The sequence below is a fragment of the Plectropomus leopardus genome, chromosome 9, assembly GCF_026936395.1.
Source record: "Plectropomus leopardus strain MGB_pleo_1.0 chromosome 9, ASM2693639v1, whole genome shotgun sequence".
NCBI lineage: Eukaryota > Metazoa > Chordata > Actinopteri > Perciformes > Serranidae > Plectropomus > Plectropomus leopardus.
The window spans coordinates 2,962,539-2,982,424 of record NC_142184.1 but is presented as its reverse complement, the minus strand read 5'-3'; the positions used below and the strand labels follow the sequence as shown (position 1 = coordinate 2,982,424).

The following is a 19,886-nucleotide window of genomic DNA, read 5'->3' as shown; positions in this document are numbered from 1 at the left end:
AACACTTTAGTTATGCAACTTTAATAAGTTGAAATAAGTCAAATTTGTCCTGATTAAAGCTTTTGTCATGAGAGCATCATCCATGCCTGTTAACGAGGGATGACTTTTACAGTTTAGTTTAAAATGTGTTAAAGAATAAGAATAAATGTGGCTTGTTTTGCATGTAGGTTAAAGCAGTTTGTCCAGTGAATGTGTTCATCACTTGGGCCGTCATGATAAGCAGAATCAGAATATATCATATATCAGAATCAGCAAGCAGCAAAAATGAGTTAGAAAATAATCTGAATATTGATCCAATACTGTGCATCCCTGACAACAAGTGTACTGAATCACAGACTCAACCTTCAGGTGTGATGAGTGGAGAAAGTGAAAGGAATAAAGGAGTTAAACCAGGGCAGCCAGAGTTCATGTCGGGCAGCCAGGCAGGTGTATAAAGCAGGAGAGATTATAATCTGTGTCCTGAATGAACCTTCAGTTTCTGCAGGAGCTGCGGTAAACACGAAACTGACCAGAACTACAAGAGCAAGAGGAGGTTTTAACAAATACTCTCCAGTACAGAAGCAGGAAGTAGGTGAGAGCAGACAGAGGGCATGTTAACTGACAGGTTTATGTTATTAGCAGCAGCTGCTCTACACTAACTGTGGTTCAGCTGCCAAGTAGGGACGGGCATTTTAAGCACTTGAATTCACTTATCTAATTTAAGAATAAGTCTGGCATAAACACCTGTAAGAAACGGAGGGTTTCATTATATAAAACAAATCTGCAGTGCAAGAAAAAGTTGAGCAATCAGCAATAAGTGATTCAATTCTGACTTTATCCAGAGCATTAAAGTAAGAAGTGGTGACTGTTACCATGACGATTAACCATCTAAATCTGCATTCAAAGTTACACTGCATGACAGCTGCAAAATAATGACGTTAAACACAGAAACTTTAATGACCTGAAACACTTCTGCAATCAAAAATGTTTGTCAAGAGACAACTTGGATTTTGACAAATGTGCCTCACAGGGGCCTCATACACCCAGGAAAGTATCTATACTGGGTTGTAAAATTAATTTGGTAGCAGGATCACAGGGATATATGTATTGGGAAGTTTTTATGTAAATTTAGCCTTTTTTTTTATCAATAAAAAATATTAGTTTTAATTTTCATTATTATTTATATATATATATATATATATATATATATATATAATTTTGTTTTTTCAATTTTTTTCTTTGTCTTTTAAAAATTTGTTCTTGATTATACTTTTAGTATTCTTATTATATTTACATGTAACTGTCATATTTAAGAAAACAATAAAAAGTAAAAAATGAGACAACTCAGAAATCAAATATAATATATATAAATATATATAAAACAAATATCACTTAAATCATGTATTTTTTTATTGTGTACAAACAACTTTATTAAATATATAACATTATATTATTCAGTGACTGACTGGATTAAAATCATGCTTCATTGTGGAATTACTTGCTACAGGGTGCACAGCATGACAGCAGATAATGTTAGCTTTCCAAATTCTGTTTTGCTTTTGTCCTTTGAGACACCTGTCTCAAAGTTCAGTCCAGTCAGTAACTTCTTACCTCAACCAAAGACAAATATGGTCGTCATTTAGCACCTGGATAGATGCTTTTATTTCTGGCTGTCAACCGGATATACAGCATATTTAGTGTGGGAAGTCTGCTGGCAACTTCTTTATCGTTTGGCTTTCTCTTAAAATATTATGCAAAGTTAGCTTTCATGCCATCTTCCGGTAAAAGCTCAGTAAAATACAGGCAAGAGTTAAAAGAAAACAGCAGAGTCCAGCCGCCAGAGACACAATGAAAAACAACACTAGATCTACACTGATAAGCTAACGCAACCAAAATACACAAACAAACAACACACCCTTTAACCCTTAGGACCCGCTTTAAAATTACACACACTCAAGCTTTAAAAACTATTATGCATTAATATTATTTTCTACTATAATTGACTTAATTTTTTAACCAACACCAGTTCTAATTATGATGAATATCAAATTTCCAAAATAATTTTCAAAATTTTAACCCTTTAAATTCCAGGTTTTTGTCATGATGCCATTATGTTTTTAGATTTTTTCTTATTATCACAGCCTAGGATAAGTTATTTTTTTTTTTTTTTTGCAGTGTCAAATACTCACACTCATACTGCTCTGAACACAAAATGCACTTTTAAAATCAGTCAATAATAATTCTTTTTATATCTTTAAATTATCTATACTTTGATAGCTGTGGGGATTAAACAAAAATACATAATCTTGCCAAAAACTATGCCTTATGCATTAACACAGCCAAAATTATCAAAAAATGAAGAATAAAAAGTGCATAATGCCCCAAACAGTCCCTAAGGGTTAACAACAGTAACAGCTGGATAATAAACCAACCGTCCGCAGGATGAGAGATGATTATAATCCATGTGTATATTTGTAGAGCAGGTGGAAAAATGTTCACCTTGGATACCAAAATTGTTTAATTTCAATTTGTTAATGATGCACAAAAAGTGCTGTACATATTTTTTTGTCCTGGGGGAAATCCACTTGCTGACCTTTGAACTGCGCAGTAACAGAGCCTAGTTAACCCTTGCAGACAGAAGGCGTTGGGGGTTAGCAGGCTTACAGACCACAGTAAGCCAAATCAGCTCCACAAACACACTTGGACCAGACTGCTAGACTGAAATTAACAACAGGAAAATAATCTGCACGCCTGTCGTCACCACGAGACCAGCACCTTTCTGATGAGCAATTATCACACTCTGATTCACGGGTGCAATACTGTAACAAGAGCACAGCTCCCCTCAGTGTGATTAACACTTTGTGGTGTGATGTATATTCTCTGGAGGCTGAAATATTAAAACCAAATGCTACGTTAGTTGACTAAGCAACTAATACTTGTGAAACCGTCCTCCTATTGAATCACATGAGCACAAAGTACCGAACCTTTAAACCTTTTTTATACTGTAAAACCAGAATTCCCCCCCTTACACACACACACACACACACCCACACACCCACACACACACACACACACACACACACACACACACACACACACACACACACACACACACACACACACACACACACACACACACACACACACACACACGCATGCATGCACACGGATAAAAAGGCAAGACTTTATAATTAATAAATCCCTACAATAAGAGTACTCATTAAAACTGGGAACTGAGGAAACGCTACCATAAGTCACGAAACAACAGAGGCAGGATAAAATGCGCAGATAAAAGATAAAAATTAATCAGAATATTACTCTAATAATAGATGAGAGGTAAAACAGCAAAAAAGACTAAAATGTGTAAATAAACAGGTAAAGTTCAAGTAAAAGCCAGACTCAGAAGGCAGGTCTTGTTATCTTATCTGAGCGTGTCCCTTTTTATCAATTTGTGTCCCGTCTCTTAATTTGACCCTTTTTTTTTAAGCGTTTGCAGCGCAGACCGTACTCTTCATGAGTTCTTCATTTCTTAGGCAGCACTGTCACAGGATGGATTATTGATCTGTTGATCCGGTCAGAGCTGATCAGATCGATGGATGAAAACAGCAGCTGCTGCAGACAAATGACAGCAAACTTTTAAACGAAGCGCAATTAAGTTTCACTTTCACTGTGCCTGCGCTCCTGCTGCTCCATCTGTGCCAAGAGTACATCTGTGCTCCAAAAGTGTGGCAGAATGCATAAATGAATAGTAAATACTGTAAATTCAAATAGCGCTCTTGATGAACAGTCCAGCTCCAAAAACATTGAATGAATATGAGGCAGCAGATGACTGTGTGGGAAACCCTGGGCTATTTTAATATGACTTCACGCAATAATGTCAAAATGTCCTGCTTTTCTTGTACTTTCACTAATTTCTTGCTAATTTTGGGGTAATTTCTTCTTTTGTTGCTCATCGTCTTCATCCCATGTTTTTGAAAGAAATCAAGACAACTTGCTCAGGTTTTTAAGAGTTAAAATGAAAAAAAAAGGACAACGTTGACTAATATATTATCCTTTTTGAAAGTCCTCATTGGTGTGTCAGCCACTAGTCTCTCTAAAGCCCTGTACGGCACCAGATGGCCGCTGTGGTAACCCCACAACGCCTCGACAACGACACGCCTGACAAGTCATCGATTTAACACCTCCCTGTCTCCCGCCCACTAGTGGGCCTCGGATTAACCACTCACAACACAGATTCACCACCCACCTGACTGGGATTAACCAATGAGGGGGATTCATCCGTACCCTAGGGATTATCAACATACTGCGAGACTGTGCTCTTGTGTGAGTGAGTGTGTGCATGCGTGAGTGTGTGTGAGTGTGGTGAATAATCACATCCAATCACAACAGAGAGCCTAAACCAAAAACTCTGTCTTCCTGAGCAGGCAGCCAATGAGACTGTGTCTTGTTGAATGAGCTGTACATGAAATTGGCCATTCACGGGAGCAAACAGACCGGAAAGAATTAACCCATGGTGTAATGAGGGGGACAGCATATGGACAGTGTCTTACAGTGAGACTATGTGTGAGTGGGAGACTTGAAATAAATGTGCCTCCACACCTGAGTCTCACTTACACTTAAATGTTATCCATAGAGGGGTTTTCACTGAGCATTTGGTGCTTATAAATACATATTTTGCAAATGTATCTCTGATAACCGCAGACTGTCTTCCTCTGGTCTGAGCTAGAGTGGAAAAATTGGGTTTTGACTGATGTACTTCATAGTGCAGTATCAATATATCTATAATGTAGTAAAATCTATTGAGAGATGTTAAATGTTTAAAATAACCTCATAATCTGATGTCTATTTAATTGGTAAATCCAGCAAATGAAATATCTATTTACCAGATAAACATCAATAATTCAACCTTTGGGTCTAACTGCTGCTAACGACAAAAGGATGCAGGTCTGCTGCATTCACAAACACCTTTACAGAGGGGACACAGAATGATACAAACAGACACACACACACTGTCTTCGTCTTCTGGCTGTCATCAGCTATGGCCACATACTTTAAATTTTGTGGCCATACTTTAAAACTCAGGGGTGAATTCACAAAGCATGGCTTTTACTGTGCATCATTTGCACCTGCTCTCTGCTCCATTGTACTAATGACATTACAGCTCAAACACAGCCGTAAAGTTTTACGAAAAGAGATAAGAGAAAACTGGCAATTTTGCATCAAATGTAGGCATAATGCCTAATTTAAATATGTGCAAATAGCATAGGAGAACGGAGACACTATTTGCTTGGCAGCACAGTTACAACTGAATTTCTCTGAAGGTGACCTGAGAATTTCATTGTTTCTTCAAGCTTTTTTTTTGCAGGCTTGGCAGCTGCAAAAGTCGCACAATCCTTCATCCATATGATGTAACATTTTAAAAAAAAAAAAAAAAGGACAACAACACGTAAAACAGACAAAGGTGCAAAAGACTTGGACTTCAGTTCCTTTTTGGTTAATAACTGAAAAAAAATGTGTGAAATAATCTGTTCTGGATGATGCATGTAACCGAAATAAAATTATTTATTAATTCAAGTAAAAAGAAACCCATTGAATGGAGATAATAAACTGTCACATTAGAAAAATTCAGCATCCTAACCCTCTACATCCAGGTGAATGCACAAATCCTCATAATTGAAAACCAGCGATATCTTCAGATATAGCTTGCATGGAATAAACAGCATTGCAAAAATTCTCAGATTGCCCAACAACTCAAAATAACGAGGTGAAAGCCAACATCAGTCCAGACATCACGCCGCTCTGCTCGGCTTTCCAAGGTTGTGTAACTGCAAGCTGTCTGATAACATCACCTCCAAAACAAACAAAACATCATCAAACGCACTGCCAAAATCTACATAGCTGCCAAAGATGATGCCTGCTTGATAACTGACACTAATTTCAACACCATATGACACAGTTTGTGTGTTTATAAATCCTCTCACCACAGCAGGAACTTGACAGCTGATGGAAAAGATATACTAAACGAAAGTCAAACAGAAACATGGCAAAAAAGTACTGATGCAACAATGTGCTGTTCCTACCAAGCTTTGTGCACGGAGGGGGGAGTGAGCACTCCTGATGTTTACGGGTTTTTTTAACGCTCTGCCAATGAAAAACATGTTAAAGTGAAAAAATGTGTAGAAACGAATAAAAGCAGCGGCGCATGATAATGATTATTTCAACCGATACCGATAAAGCAATAATTTCCAGCTTTTCATGGCCACAAAGATACAGATAACTGGTAATTTTATTATTTTGTCTGTTTTTCATTACCTGAGGGTATGAAAGGCTGATATGTGGTGAGTACAGATTAATTTAATGTGTGCATTTTCATGAAAAAAACGACATTTCAGACAAAAAGCTCGAAAATCGTATTTTTGTGAAAGAAAGTCATTTTCAAGAGCAAAAAATTTTTTCCCTCTTATCTTCTTATTTCAACTTGAATTGTACAAAAATAATGCCGATGGTATGGTAATGCTATGCAGCAGTGTGTGTGCAGATTGCATTGGAGCAGCGGATTGGCGGATTGGTATATTCACTAACAACAACAACAACAACAACAACAACAACAACAACAACAACAACAACAACAACAACAAAAATAATGACAGCAGTTACTCAGAGACCACAATAATTGTGTGCAGATGCAGATTAGAAGTTTCTTCTCCAGCAGCTGCTGGGAGCTTCTGATAAAGTCACCTGATTCATCTGGACACTTATAGACGACATTAACTGATTACTGCACAAGCAAAGACATGAACCTGCAGCAGACAGTGTGGGACAAACACCTGCTGAGACACCTGTCGGACAATGAGAGTGGAGTGTACACCGATGACGACACCGGCAGAGAAAGAGAGCGGAGCGGACACACGCGGAGACACCGACAGAAAATGAGAGCGAAGCGGATCAGTCAGCATCAGTAATTCATCCCAGACTTTGTCTCTCAGTCCACAGCGCCGTCAGGTCTCACGGTGCAGGCTGGTCAGCAGGTCAATGATGAGAAACATCAGGGGCGCTGAGTTTATGATTATTTCTCTCTTTAGAACATGAAGAAAGAGCGCTAACGGTCGCCGATAATTATTGTCGGGTTTCGGCATGTTAGTAGGCTAGTCCTCTCCTCCCGTCACCCTGGGACCTTAGATCGTCTTGTTCGTTTGTTTTTGGACATGGAAATGTTGTTTTATTGCATAACATCTATAACAGTGTCCCCTACACTACAGTGAAAACAACGATGGTGGAGGAAGAGAAAACAAACACTGGGGGAAACCCTGCTGCTGACACGCAGAATAATGCAGTGTGTGTAGTACTGGCGGAGCGAAACCATGGCAATACAGGCGAAATCGAAGCAATTTTTGATTATTGTTATCGGTTCTATTTATCAGCCAAACATTTCATTATCGGAATTATCGGTATTAAGTCCCGATAAGAAATTTATCAGTCCTGATAACTATCGCACATCCCTACATAAAAGTTAAATTTCTTTCCTGGGAAACAACACGCAAGGTGTTAAAAATAAAATAAAATTGAGTTGCAATCAAAGTCAGATCGCATAACATATACTGATATAGTGATATCAACAATGTAGCTTTAAATACAGAGTTTTCAACAAAAATGACAGCAAGCATGGAAACAATGTCAACAATTGGTGGTAAAAAAATTATATATTTTGTTATTTAGTCCAAGTAGCTACTACTTTTAACTACTTTTAGTAGTTGCACATTTTAGCATATGCATCTATTAGCTGTAGCAAGTGAGTAAACTTTGAACTATAAAGCATGCCAGGCGAGTATACTTTGATACATTGATGATGTTATCTAATAACACAAGTTGTTGACTTGATGTCATAAAACATAAACATGGCCAACAAAAGTCAATCTTTTGTCAATTGTAGAAAAAAACTTAAGTGTAACATGGTATCAGTGTTAACTGCTGTCTTTGTAGATATAATATTTAAAATGTAGTAGGAGGAATAACTAAAATGGAAAAGCTAAATTGTGTAGGGAATATGTTTGTATGTAGGCTATTTAGTGTGTCAACTGCTGCATATTTAAGGCTGTTTTCCCTTCTCTTCTTCTGTTTTGTGTGTGTGTGTGTGTGTGTGTGTGTGTGTGTGTGTGCGTGCGTGCGTGTGTGTGTGAGAGAGAGAGAGAAAAAGAGAGAGATCTCGTTATCATCTTGCATCAAAAGAAGCTGTCCACTCACACACCAACAACCACATAACCTTAAAGTGTGACCTACACTGTCTACATGGTGGATAAAAAAGAGCATACGGCCTTTGTGTTAATTATGTTTCTGTTTCATCTGAAGAAAGTGCTTCCTCTAGCATTTCCTGTCTCACTTCCCATGGGCAAGAAAGTGTCATTATCTCAAAATCTTCAACAGTTACTTGTGACTTGACAGTGACTTGTGAAACAGTCATCCGTGGTATTCATGTCACGAGTCGTTATGTGTGAAGCAAACATCGAATCGCTGTTGACTGCACTCAGAAAAGAATTCCAGAGATGTTTCAGTGGATTTTTATAATTTTCTGTAACATAACAAAATCTGGATCAAGTCTTTAATCCTAACTACAGTGATCATAATACTGTCTGTGATGACTGAACCAGACACTTTATCAATACAAAGACCACTCACACTACAGTGTGCAGTATAACCTCGAGTGAACAAGTAAACTTGGCTAAATCCAATTCCTGCTGGGCTAAGAGTGTGTGTGTGTGTGTGTGTGTGTGTGTGTGTGTGTGTGTGTGTGTGTGTGTGTGTGTGTGGTCACTTTAGTCTGGTATTAAACCTCTGTTTATCCAGGGAAGGTTCACTGAACACCAAAGCTCTTTCCCAGCAACACCCAGATGCACTCAGAGCCTGTTTACGCCCGGTATTAACACGGGTTTCAGAACACGTGGACAGCCGAGCCCCGATGCCGTTCACACCAGCTGACCACGAGTTTTGAATTTGTTACTATGTCATTCATGGTGGAAGGTCAAAAGGCTGCTGACAGTTATTACACACACTCTCACGAACTGCTTGCCAGTCATATCAGCAGGTATGTCGGCACAGCTGGTGACACTGCGAAACAATGGACAGTCACACGGTGATAGGGATGCATGACGTTGGATTTTTGCCTGTATCCTTTATGCTGATATAGGGCTGGGCGATATGGCTTTAAAATAATATCACAATATCTTAAGGCTATAATGTGATAAACCATATATATTTCAATAATTTTTTATCCTATAAACTAATGTTGACTACTTAAATACCAAATTATTGAATGAACTGCAGGTACAATAAATTATATAAACTGTCAAAAACTAAAAGTTCAATACATTAGTGTTATATTAACATTCGATTTTACTGTGGACTTGGAGCTTCCGATCAACAATTGGATATTAGTGTTAGCATAAAATAAAATGTAATAGCAGTATGAGGATTCATCCACTGCGAGCTGGAAACAAACTAAAAGCTCACCAGTTCATTTATTGCAAAGATTTCAAAGATGCCCTGCTGCTCTGTGGTTACAAAATGTGACTAAATAGTCACAATCGGAGCTCTGCACATAGAAAAACACAAAGCCTCACCTGCTCACAGTACCGCCACTACCACTGATTAAGTTAGACTGTTCTAGCACCGTTAAATGTGATGATTTATTCACTGTAAGGTGGAAACAAGCTCTTCAGTTCATAGATTATTACTATTTGCAAATCACAGTCGCACTCCATGGTCTTAATGTGACTTAATAGTCTGGAGCTCTGCAAAAGCCCTGCATTTTGTGTGTGTGTCTGTGAGAGGCAGAGAGCCGTAGAAGAGAGCGAGTGAACCAACACGCTGATGGCTTATAAAAATGATGTGACAATTTATAATCGATGTATGCCATATAGTCATTTTATATATTGTACGTGGAACAAGCCGTGATACCTCGAGTATAGTTGATATATATACGGCCGACCCCTAACATGATTCTCATGGTTTTGTTTTTTTTGTTATTTCAAACATTTGCTTGAAATCTTGGATATCAGTGCAGCCACTCTCCATTTCTGCACCTCTCCACCACTGTCAATCTTTTTCTTCTGTTGTCACTTTCCGTCCCTCTTTTCCAGCTCACATCCATCTTACACTTCTTTTCCATCATCACTCTTTCCTCCATCCCTCCCTCTCTCAGCTCTACACCTTCGTACACACTTCCTCAAAAACATGTCAGTGCATCTCTTTCTCCTCTCTTTACTCATTATCAGATTTTTTTTACTTCATCCTTTCCTCCTTTTGTCACATCTTACTCTCTTCACTGCTTTCAATTCTCCTTATTTCTTACCCTTTACATCTCTCAATGCTTTCATCTCTTCTATTTTCAAACGCCATCCTTCCTCTGAGTGTCATTTACGCTTCACTTCTCCATTTCTGCTCCTTTTCCTCCTCATTTCACCCTATTTAGATGGCATTGGCATTACATGGCAGTCATTAATTACTGAATGACTGCATTCCTTTAATTGCCAAAGTCATTTTACAGAAAAAAGCGTTTCACAAACAGAAAATAGACACTGCTCATTTAAATGAAAGAATGAGGAGCCTGAACAGTGTGTGCAGTATTTTACACTGCAGGCAGTTACACACACACACACACACACACACACACACACACACACACACACACACACACACACACACACACACACACACACACACACACACACACACACACACACACACACACACACACACACACACACCCTCTCCAGCTTCTCTCACTGCTGAGATATTAATCTCTGAGTGGTGTTCTGGGAATTTGACCACATCTCCTGTCTGCTGTTATCAATAATGGCTCTCATAATGGAGTAAAAATGCTCTGACAAACACCAGACCAAGTCATTTATCCACCCACAGGCCTCATATCAGCTGAGTAATGATAACAGTTACGGCCATTAAAGAGACACACAGAGAGAATAGGCAGACAAGCACATCCTAAAGATGATAGGTGAGAATAGGTTAACATTGAAAGAAGTAAAGAACAAACTTTCTTTCAAATCAAAGGCTTAATTTGATGGATGAGTTTGGCAGTTGACCTTTGGCCACGCCCCCTCAGCGCCCCCTTTGTGAACCATAGACCATAAACTTTTGAACTTTGACCAGGCTTGTATGCAGATGACTCTGCCGGTGTAACATTAACGAGGAGGGATGATCCATTTTTCCTGCAGAGAGGCCATAATTGTTTTAAAGTAATTTAGGAAGGAGGAACCAGACTGCAAAATATGAGAAGGATTGTATGCAGAAGACTGCTCGTGTGACGTGGACAAAGTGACTCCAATTTGTCTGCATGTGGGTGTATCAATGTATCAAAGTTATTGATAGGTTCAGTGCTAGAGGATCTGTGAGAGCTGCAGTCCTGAAGATGTCACCCAGTACGTGTTTTTTCTTTCATACTTTAAAAATTTTCCCCAAATACTTTGCTTTACTTTGTTTTACACTTTTATTTATCAGGGTTACTTCCTTTTTAGAGAACCATGAATACTTCCTGCAAAATGGATCATCGCAAGTCATGCTGAGTGTCTGAGAGTTTTAATGCAATTTATGTTGTGATATACTTCACTGCTTCAGATTGTATATGTTGCGATTATAATTACATCGCACTTTTATTGCATTGCAGGCACACCAGTTGTTGTCAGCTGGTTATGAACCCTAAGTCTAAATATTTGTTATTAAACCAATATGCTTTCATCGTGTTCTTTTACTCTCATGTGTCAATCACCTTTTATCCGCTGTATTGACATTTTGTCTTTTTATTTGTCTAAAGGATCTCATTTGAAGGTAAACCACATTCTACATTTTTTACAGTGTTTCAAGCATGCAAGACTTGTTGCCTTGTGGCTGAGGTACATAAGAAACAGTCTCAGTTCACAGACTGCAGTAGGCCGGCACACAGAGTGCTGAGAGTCTGAGAGTCAAATAAAACACAAATGAAGCTTCACATAAGCAGCTGGAGGATTCAGTCCGTGGTTCTCGACTGTTTGAGTGTGCAGCTCATTCACTGAGATCAGGTTACAAACACAGTGCCGTTCCTGCCTGAGGATCAATAGATGCAATAATGCAGCCTCAATGGTCCCACTGACACAATAAACACAGCTGCCACACACGTGCACACGGGGCAGGAAATTAACCACTGACGCATCTCAGGAGTCACTCACTCTAAACTGCAGATTCAAACCAGAAGGATTAGAAAACGCATTTTCCCCTTTTATATGTATATTTGCCCATGTGAGGAGTACTCGACAAGTCATTAAATGTTGCTACTTTTGCTAGTCACCAAAAATACTATTTGGGTTAACGTATATAGAACATTATTGTTCTGTTCAATTGTGTTCACTAAGTGAACAAGCCTTTGTATTATTAAGGCATGTTTTTTTTAAACTTTATTTTAGTTGTCATATTTTGTAGAATAATGTATAATATTTATGCATGTTGCAAAGTGACATATTTCAGCGGCATTTAAAATATGGTTTGGTCATTGAAAAATGAAATTTACAATATCAAATGGCTCTTATGATACATGCAATTTGTTTTTACAGACAATGCTTAACCGGAAAAGATTGAATTGCGCTCAATATTGATTGTTTTCTTATTTTTACACTATGGAATTAGTCTAAATGTAAACTTCTGATGAAACGTCAGTGAAATTAGTCGTTAAAAACATCCATAGCAAGAACAGAATAATGAGTGAGGAATCTCCTCACCTGGTTTGAGACATATCGCTCACCGCCAAATACTTCAATTTATTCAGCGACTTAAATTGGTCTAATGATTTGGTGTTTTCTTGGTTGGAGTTTTCTTTCGCGAGTCATTTATTTAAAACATTTGTTCATAAATACGGTAATCAGAACTTAGTTGTAACAAATTAACTTGTATGTGTTATCAAGTTAAACACTTTTATTTTACTTTTATTACCATATTCATGAACACACGTTTTTACGATGATTCCTCATGAAAATTAGGTTTCTCACATTATTTAAAAGACATTTGAAAGTGTTATGTACTGTTTCAATAACTCTGAACACGTTTTTCAGTTTATTACTAGTAAAAATTTAATTGGTCAGACAAATTTTGCCACAATATTTAAAAGGAATTTTAAAGTGTTAACAGTAAAAACATCATGCAGAAGGACAGGAAGCAAGCTGGAGTCAGAGTGATGTATTTAATTTGGAACTTATTTGTCTATAAAGATCGAATGAAGCCTCTTGGTTAAGTAGTGAAGCGTCCTCAAAGTGAATCTGCAAGTAAAGTTATCTTTGCCACAGTCTTCATCGGGACAATAATGGAAAGCTGAGCAAAACAAGATAAACTTGAGGACCTACATTCCTCAGGTACATTTAAACAAACCACACACCTCTCCACAGCCTGCTGCCCCAACAGTCCCTGCATCTTGGCACAGGGATGCTGTGATGCAAAAAAGGCCAATCCAATTCATTACTTAACGTCCAATCAGCTGTCTGTCAGCATTCGTGCATGAGCTTTCTCAGTGGACACACACATGCTAACAGAGCAAGAGAAAACATTACAGTAATGACCTGGACTCTGCTGAAGTACGCTGGGCAAACTGTGTGTGCAAAAACGAAACTATTCACCGATAAAAAGCAGTGCATCCACCACTCACTGAACCACATTCAGTTCATGATGAATTTAAAATGAACAAGCAGCTTAAAGATGTCACCTCTAACAAATTGCATTGGCAAACATAAAAATGACATTCTCCCTCAACAAAAAATAATAATGTCCAAATCAGTCAATTAAAAACAGAAAACCCACCCGATTAACGAATATTCAAATAGCCAAATATTTGGGTCAAGTCCTAATTTACTGTGAAACTCTCACATCACAGCTTCGACTGTCACTATATTTTTTTACTAACAAACTAGGTTCTTCATACAGAAAGACTGCAAAGAGCTCATCTGTGATCCACCAGAACAAATCTATGTCGGATCACTGTCAAAGTGTAGAGACGGAGGAGGGGAACGACAGAGGAAAACAGAGTGGGGGAGTTAAGTGATGAAGAACGACAGAGGTGGAGACAGCTGGGTCAGGGAGGCAGAGATGGAGCGACAGAAAGAAAGGCGGGGTTAATTCAGGGAGGGAAAGAGGAGGCAGAGCGAAGTGAGGTCGGAGCAGAAGAGAAAGTGAAGATGAATATTTGACAGCCTCATGTGACTTGTGATCACAGGACTGTTACGCCATCCTGTCTGGAGGACACGCTCATAAAAAGACTCATGACCGGAGACCAGCAGCAGTCTGTCATTCACAAAAGAAACTGTTTTTCCTTCAGCGGCTCTGTGGTTTCTCCACACACCTGTAGGTCAACTCCAGGGGCGGTTTTACTATTCCTTACAGTTTCTATTGCAGTTTGAGGTGTCGAATGGTGAGATTGTTTTCATTAAGCTCAACTGGTCAGTAGGATCAAGAAACACGAAAACAACTGCAAAGATGAATGGCTGGTCTAACTTTACGTATAATAATGACTTTCCTTTTATTACACACACAGGAAATAAGATTATATACAATTTAAGTCCTCTTCCTGTTTATGTGCTCCTTCTTCCAGAAATGTCACACTTAAAACTAACTCAACTAACTCACACACTAAATCCTATCAGCCAAAAAAACACAGTTCTAAGTGTATAGAAAGGACTAGCCTAACTACTCCAATAATTTTTCTCTCCTATTTATGTGTGATGGCCCGCAATGATCAAAACATACCTTTGAAGATGTACTATTCGATTAATGATTGTATCAATACTCTCAGAGTGCAGAGCATACTCTGGGCACAGACAGAGCACCAGAACATCAGGTGCAGTGAAAGTCAAACTTTAAAGTCTGTAGTAGCTGCTTCTCTAAACCATCAATCTGATCAGCCTTTTGACTGGATGGAAAAATCAATCACCCATCCTGCGACTCAAACCACTGATAAATTGTTTATTTTATGAAATATATTGAAAAAAAGAAAAAGTTCCCAGGTCTCAAGCATCAAATCCTCACATAAGTGGAGCCAAAGGGAGCAAATGTTTTGCCACTTCTGACTGAAACATTTTATCAGTAATCACAATTTTTTGTGGATTTCTTTTCTGCTCTTGTGAATTACTGAATTAAGCATTTCAACTTTAATATCAAAAGTGGTAACAGTACTGTGGCAGATGAGAAATCTACCAGCCATGCACACATGGTTAAAATTCACAGAGCTTGGCAGCTGGTGAAAAAGCAAAACCCACTGAAATGCATAACACCTTCTTTTACAGAAATGGCAAAAAAAGTGTGACTACACCATTTTTTTGGATTAAAATGTTCACAAATGTTGCACCTGGTCATGCCTCACTAAGTGACGTCAAAGCAGGCATTTTGTATTTGACACCATCAAAAGTTAACAGACATAAGAACAGAACATATTCACTATATGATACAAATACAAACTGTGCTGGTCTCTCTCTCATTAATAGGTTGTTAAATAAGAACCAATCAATCATAAGTCATTTGGTCCTTTAAGGCTCCTGCAGTCGTCTACAACTGTTTTGAATCTAATGTCAGAGACTGAATACGAACCCTGCCAGCCCTCTATGAGGGGATACAAATATCAATACCAAATACCAGTGAGCCAAAGTAGGAATCCCAGCTGGGGGATAATTTTAGGTTTTCAAGGGTCAGAGCAGAGACACTCTGACAGGAAACTGTCACACTGAACCACAGCTAATCTACTCAGAGGGAGAACAGGAGCAAAAAACTGTCAAATGCCTTATCCATGATAAACATTTTTTAAAAATCCCAATAAAAGTCAGAACAGAAATTATGTTTTGTAGGATTTGGTCATTATCGATCAGAAAACATATACACCATTTGGGTGTCATTTTTAGGTTATCGGTACTTTATATCTTTGAGGTAGCGACCAAAATAACAAAATACCAAGTAGTATAGATATTTCTCCAATTAAATGATACCCGCATTCAACCCTTTTTGTACGCAGACCTGGAAAAAGACTATTTGTATGCTCGTGCTCGCAGCACATCTCCACAAGTGCTCTTCAGTTTGATGCAACGTGGTATTGGCCCGCTACTGCAGCAGCTATAAAAGAATAATGTAGATAAAATCGAATTAAATACTCTGTTGGTGTGGGTCTGGATTTAAGGGTACTGGTATTGGTAATGGTATTGTAACTTTGGATGTGCTGCTTCTCTCTATTTTATGTCATTGCAAATTAAATATTGCAAAAAACAAGGCATTTGAAGATGTTGCCACAGGCTGGGGTGAAGAGTGATGACATTTTTCACTATTTTATGACATTTTATAGATAACAAATTTAATGTTGGTTCCAGCTCTAGTTCTTATAATGAATTACAAGTGAAGTGAACCACATTTAGTTTCCAGTGTAGCTGCAGCGTGTGGGAGCAGCGATAAGCTCCCTCTCTGACCTACTACTGGTCCGTTATCTAGGTGTAACCTGATTTGATGTGACTGGCTTTTATATGAGTCACTCATGACCGCTCGTACCACAGCTCATAGTGATGACATCATCCACTATCACGTCAACGCTGACACTCACCAGCTGACTCAGACAAAATACTGAATTTGGTAAAAGGCTTCCTGGACATGCACTGAAAATAAAACTGACTCAGATATGAAATGATCAAGAGATAACTTTCTGGAAAGAGCCACTCTTTGAAATTGATGCAATGAACGCACCAGTTAAGCACTTAATGAATTAAAACATCGTGCATTTTGACCAGTCACGCCTTTGAGTTCAGAGTAGCCCGAGGCTGAAACAGCTGTTAAAATACTGTCGCCTGTGTAGCTGGAGATTCACTGTCCCTGATAATGCCATCCCCTAAAAAAGGCTTGTACAGTATCTGGACAGGAATAGACATTATGAGATTGTGTACTGTGGCATTTGAGTAAAGGCCAAACACTTAAGATATTAACTTTTTCTCATGATATCAATATAAAGTATGTTTGAAAGTGTCTTAATCCAAATACAAACACAAACATTTTATTTTAAGTGTGATTTTCCAAGCATACCCCAAGTATCAGTGCTTTCATTACTTATGCAGCTGATGCCATCTGATCAGAGGATAGATCTTTCAGTTAAAAGTGTTATTTTCAGTAGTAGAAACTTTTTCAAAAATATGTGCAATCGATCTGTGCAAGACTACAGAGGAGTGTTGTCAAAAATATTGATATGATACATTTCAAAACTGAATGTTTAAAACAGTTCCAATGAGGGCTGCAAAAAAAGAAAGTGATATTGCGATTATTTTGACAAATACCGCATGTTCGATATAAATTGCAATTATGCGAGGACAGTAATTTTTGCATTTAATTTTCACTGAAAACGACAATGATGATGTAATTTTTGCTGGGGTCTGAACCCAACAAGCACAGTCCCTTACGTCTTTGATATTATAGGCGTTTCTGTAGCACAACAATGCTTCATTTATAATAGTATGTTGAGATATACTTTACCTTTACCAAAAAAATGTAGCTCCTGCAATTTGGATATTGCAATATTATATTAATATTTTGATTAATTGTGCAGCCTTAATTTCAATAACTAATTTCTGCACTTTCTTGCTCTCTCTTATTGTTCATGTTTACTACAGTTATTCAGCTGTTTTCTCATACTAAAAAAAATCAGTCACATACTGGTCTGGAAGTAAGTAACACCGGGCCAAAACTATACCGTTTTTCAAAAGTTATTATCAGACAAAACCAGTAGCAACATTACTACAATGGATTGTCCCAATATAATTTGCAACCAATACAACAAAGCATCTTAAAATTCAGAATGGAGACAAATGCATAATATTTCTATCACTAATGATGAAAAAAAAATGAATAAGGGTGGAGCTTATTATGCAAAAGTTTTTTAAAGGTCTGTGCTCAGAATCACAGGAATGGCATCTCAGAGGAGGACTGGGCTGCTGCCTGCAATCTGACTAGAAAGATTACAACTGCAGTTAATGATAGGTCCAAAGTGCTTTATCAGAGCCAAAACTGCCGGTAAAGTTTTAATGAAATGTCTATAACATCTTCTACCATAAACATGCATGCCCTGTCACACGACGACGCAGTCAGCCGGTGTGTGACACCAGCTGCCACTCCACATACACATCACGAGGACAGAAAAAGACAGGAACTCTGCTCCAGCTATTTCAGATTCACTCGTAAGCAAACCAGTAATAGGAACTGCCCCATTAAGAGCTAAACAATGGGAATAGTTTAGCTATATAGCCGGGCTCTTCTGGAGTCATGCTATTATTAACCCCTTTGAAACCTGGAGCAACATCACTTATCTCGTGCTGCATTGAGACACCAACACTTGCTGGGTTTTGGGTCATTTCCTCTTTTGCTGCCCACTGCCTTCTTCCCGTTTTTTTAAATCAAGCAAATCTGCTCAGGTTTCAAGGGTTAATCAACTTGCAGGAGAAGTTCATCAAAAACACATTGGCCCACTGAGAAACTACAACCATTATTACAAAATTATTATAATTTTTACAGCACCATTTCCAGGTTGTTAATTTTCTTGTACTTTTTATTTACTGCTGATATCTGGGTCAGTTCTTCTTTCGCTGCCTGCTGCCTTTGTCCCATGTTTTTAATTTTCTTATACTCTTGTTTTTAATTTTTTGCTATTTTGCGGCTTATTTCTTCTTTTGTTGCCCATTGCCTTCTTCCCATGTTTTCTGAAAGACATCAAGACAATTTGCTCAGGTTTCAAAGGGTTAATCAGCTTGCAGGAGAAGTCTCATCTGCCTCTCAAATATTTCCAGGCGAAATCAAAAACACATTAGCCTCCTGACAGACAAATTATTACACTTCTAAGCCCCTTTTTGGGTTATTTCTTTGATTTTTGTTTGTAACTTTGTTTTTCTTCTTGTCTTAACTAATTTTCTTGTTTCTTATTTATTTATTGCCAATTTTTGGATCATTTCTTCTTTCGTTCCCATGTTTTTTTTTGTAAAGAAATCAGGTCAATTTGCTCAGGTTTCAAAGGGTTAATTTGCAGGAGAAGTCTCACCTGTCTTAGACATTTCGAGGCGAGATCAAAATGACACTGGTCCACTGACAGACAAATTTGATTTGATTTTTTTCATTTTTTAACCAATTTTCTAGCACTTTTTATTTATTTATGGCAATTTTTTGGACCATTTCTTCTTTTGTTGCCCTTTGCCGTCTTCCCAAGTTTTTTTTTTTATTGAAAGAAATCAGTTTTCCCAGGTTTCAAAGGGTTAATCAACTCGCAACAGAAGTTGCACCTGCCTCTCACACATTTCCAGGCGAGATCAAAAACACATTGGCCCACTGAGAGACTACAAATCCGGATTTATCCGGTGATGTCTTTAAACTCAAAGAGTTTCACATGAAAAATTCACATTCATCTACATGACGCCCCGGGATCTGGATCCAACGCCTCCCCTCTGTAACGACGGGGCTGCCGGTTCGTGACTGGCAACCGAACTAGAAAATACCGGTCGGCTCGGGAATCAAACCGTGGTTAAAGCGGATAATCTCCAGACGCTGCATCTCTCACACACACAGCATCCATGTTGGTTAGCCCGGTTAGCCCGCACTGGTTTGAATAAGCCAGCTAGCACTTAGCTCGCTAACTAATCCAAGGGCAGCAAAGCTGAGTAACGTTAGCCCGAACTGAGCTCGTGTCCTACCTCGTTTCAGCGCGGCGTCCGTCCGTCTACTTTCAGCTGGAGAGTGACCCGTCTTCTTATAATACTCGCATCCCAGTTCTGCTTCGCTTTCCGCCGCTAAACCATTCAAACAGCCGGCAGTACAACCACCGAGCTAACGGCTACACCGGGAGGGAGCGAGCTGTCAATCCCATGGGTCAGTCCGAGCGG

General features: G+C 38.5%; 1 protein-coding gene across 1 annotated transcript in view; it reads right to left on the bottom strand.

The window, feature by feature from the left end:
• Window positions 1-19,874, bottom strand: part of dnajc5ab (DnaJ (Hsp40) homolog, subfamily C, member 5ab) — a 28,253-nt gene extending 8,379 nt beyond the window's left edge. The window contains exon 1 of the mRNA XM_088081688.1: window positions 19,698-19,874. The gene's annotated coding sequence lies outside the window, so the exon portion shown is untranslated. The remainder of the gene's footprint in view (window positions 1-19,697) is intronic.
• Window positions 19,875-19,886: the final 12 nt, after the last annotated feature.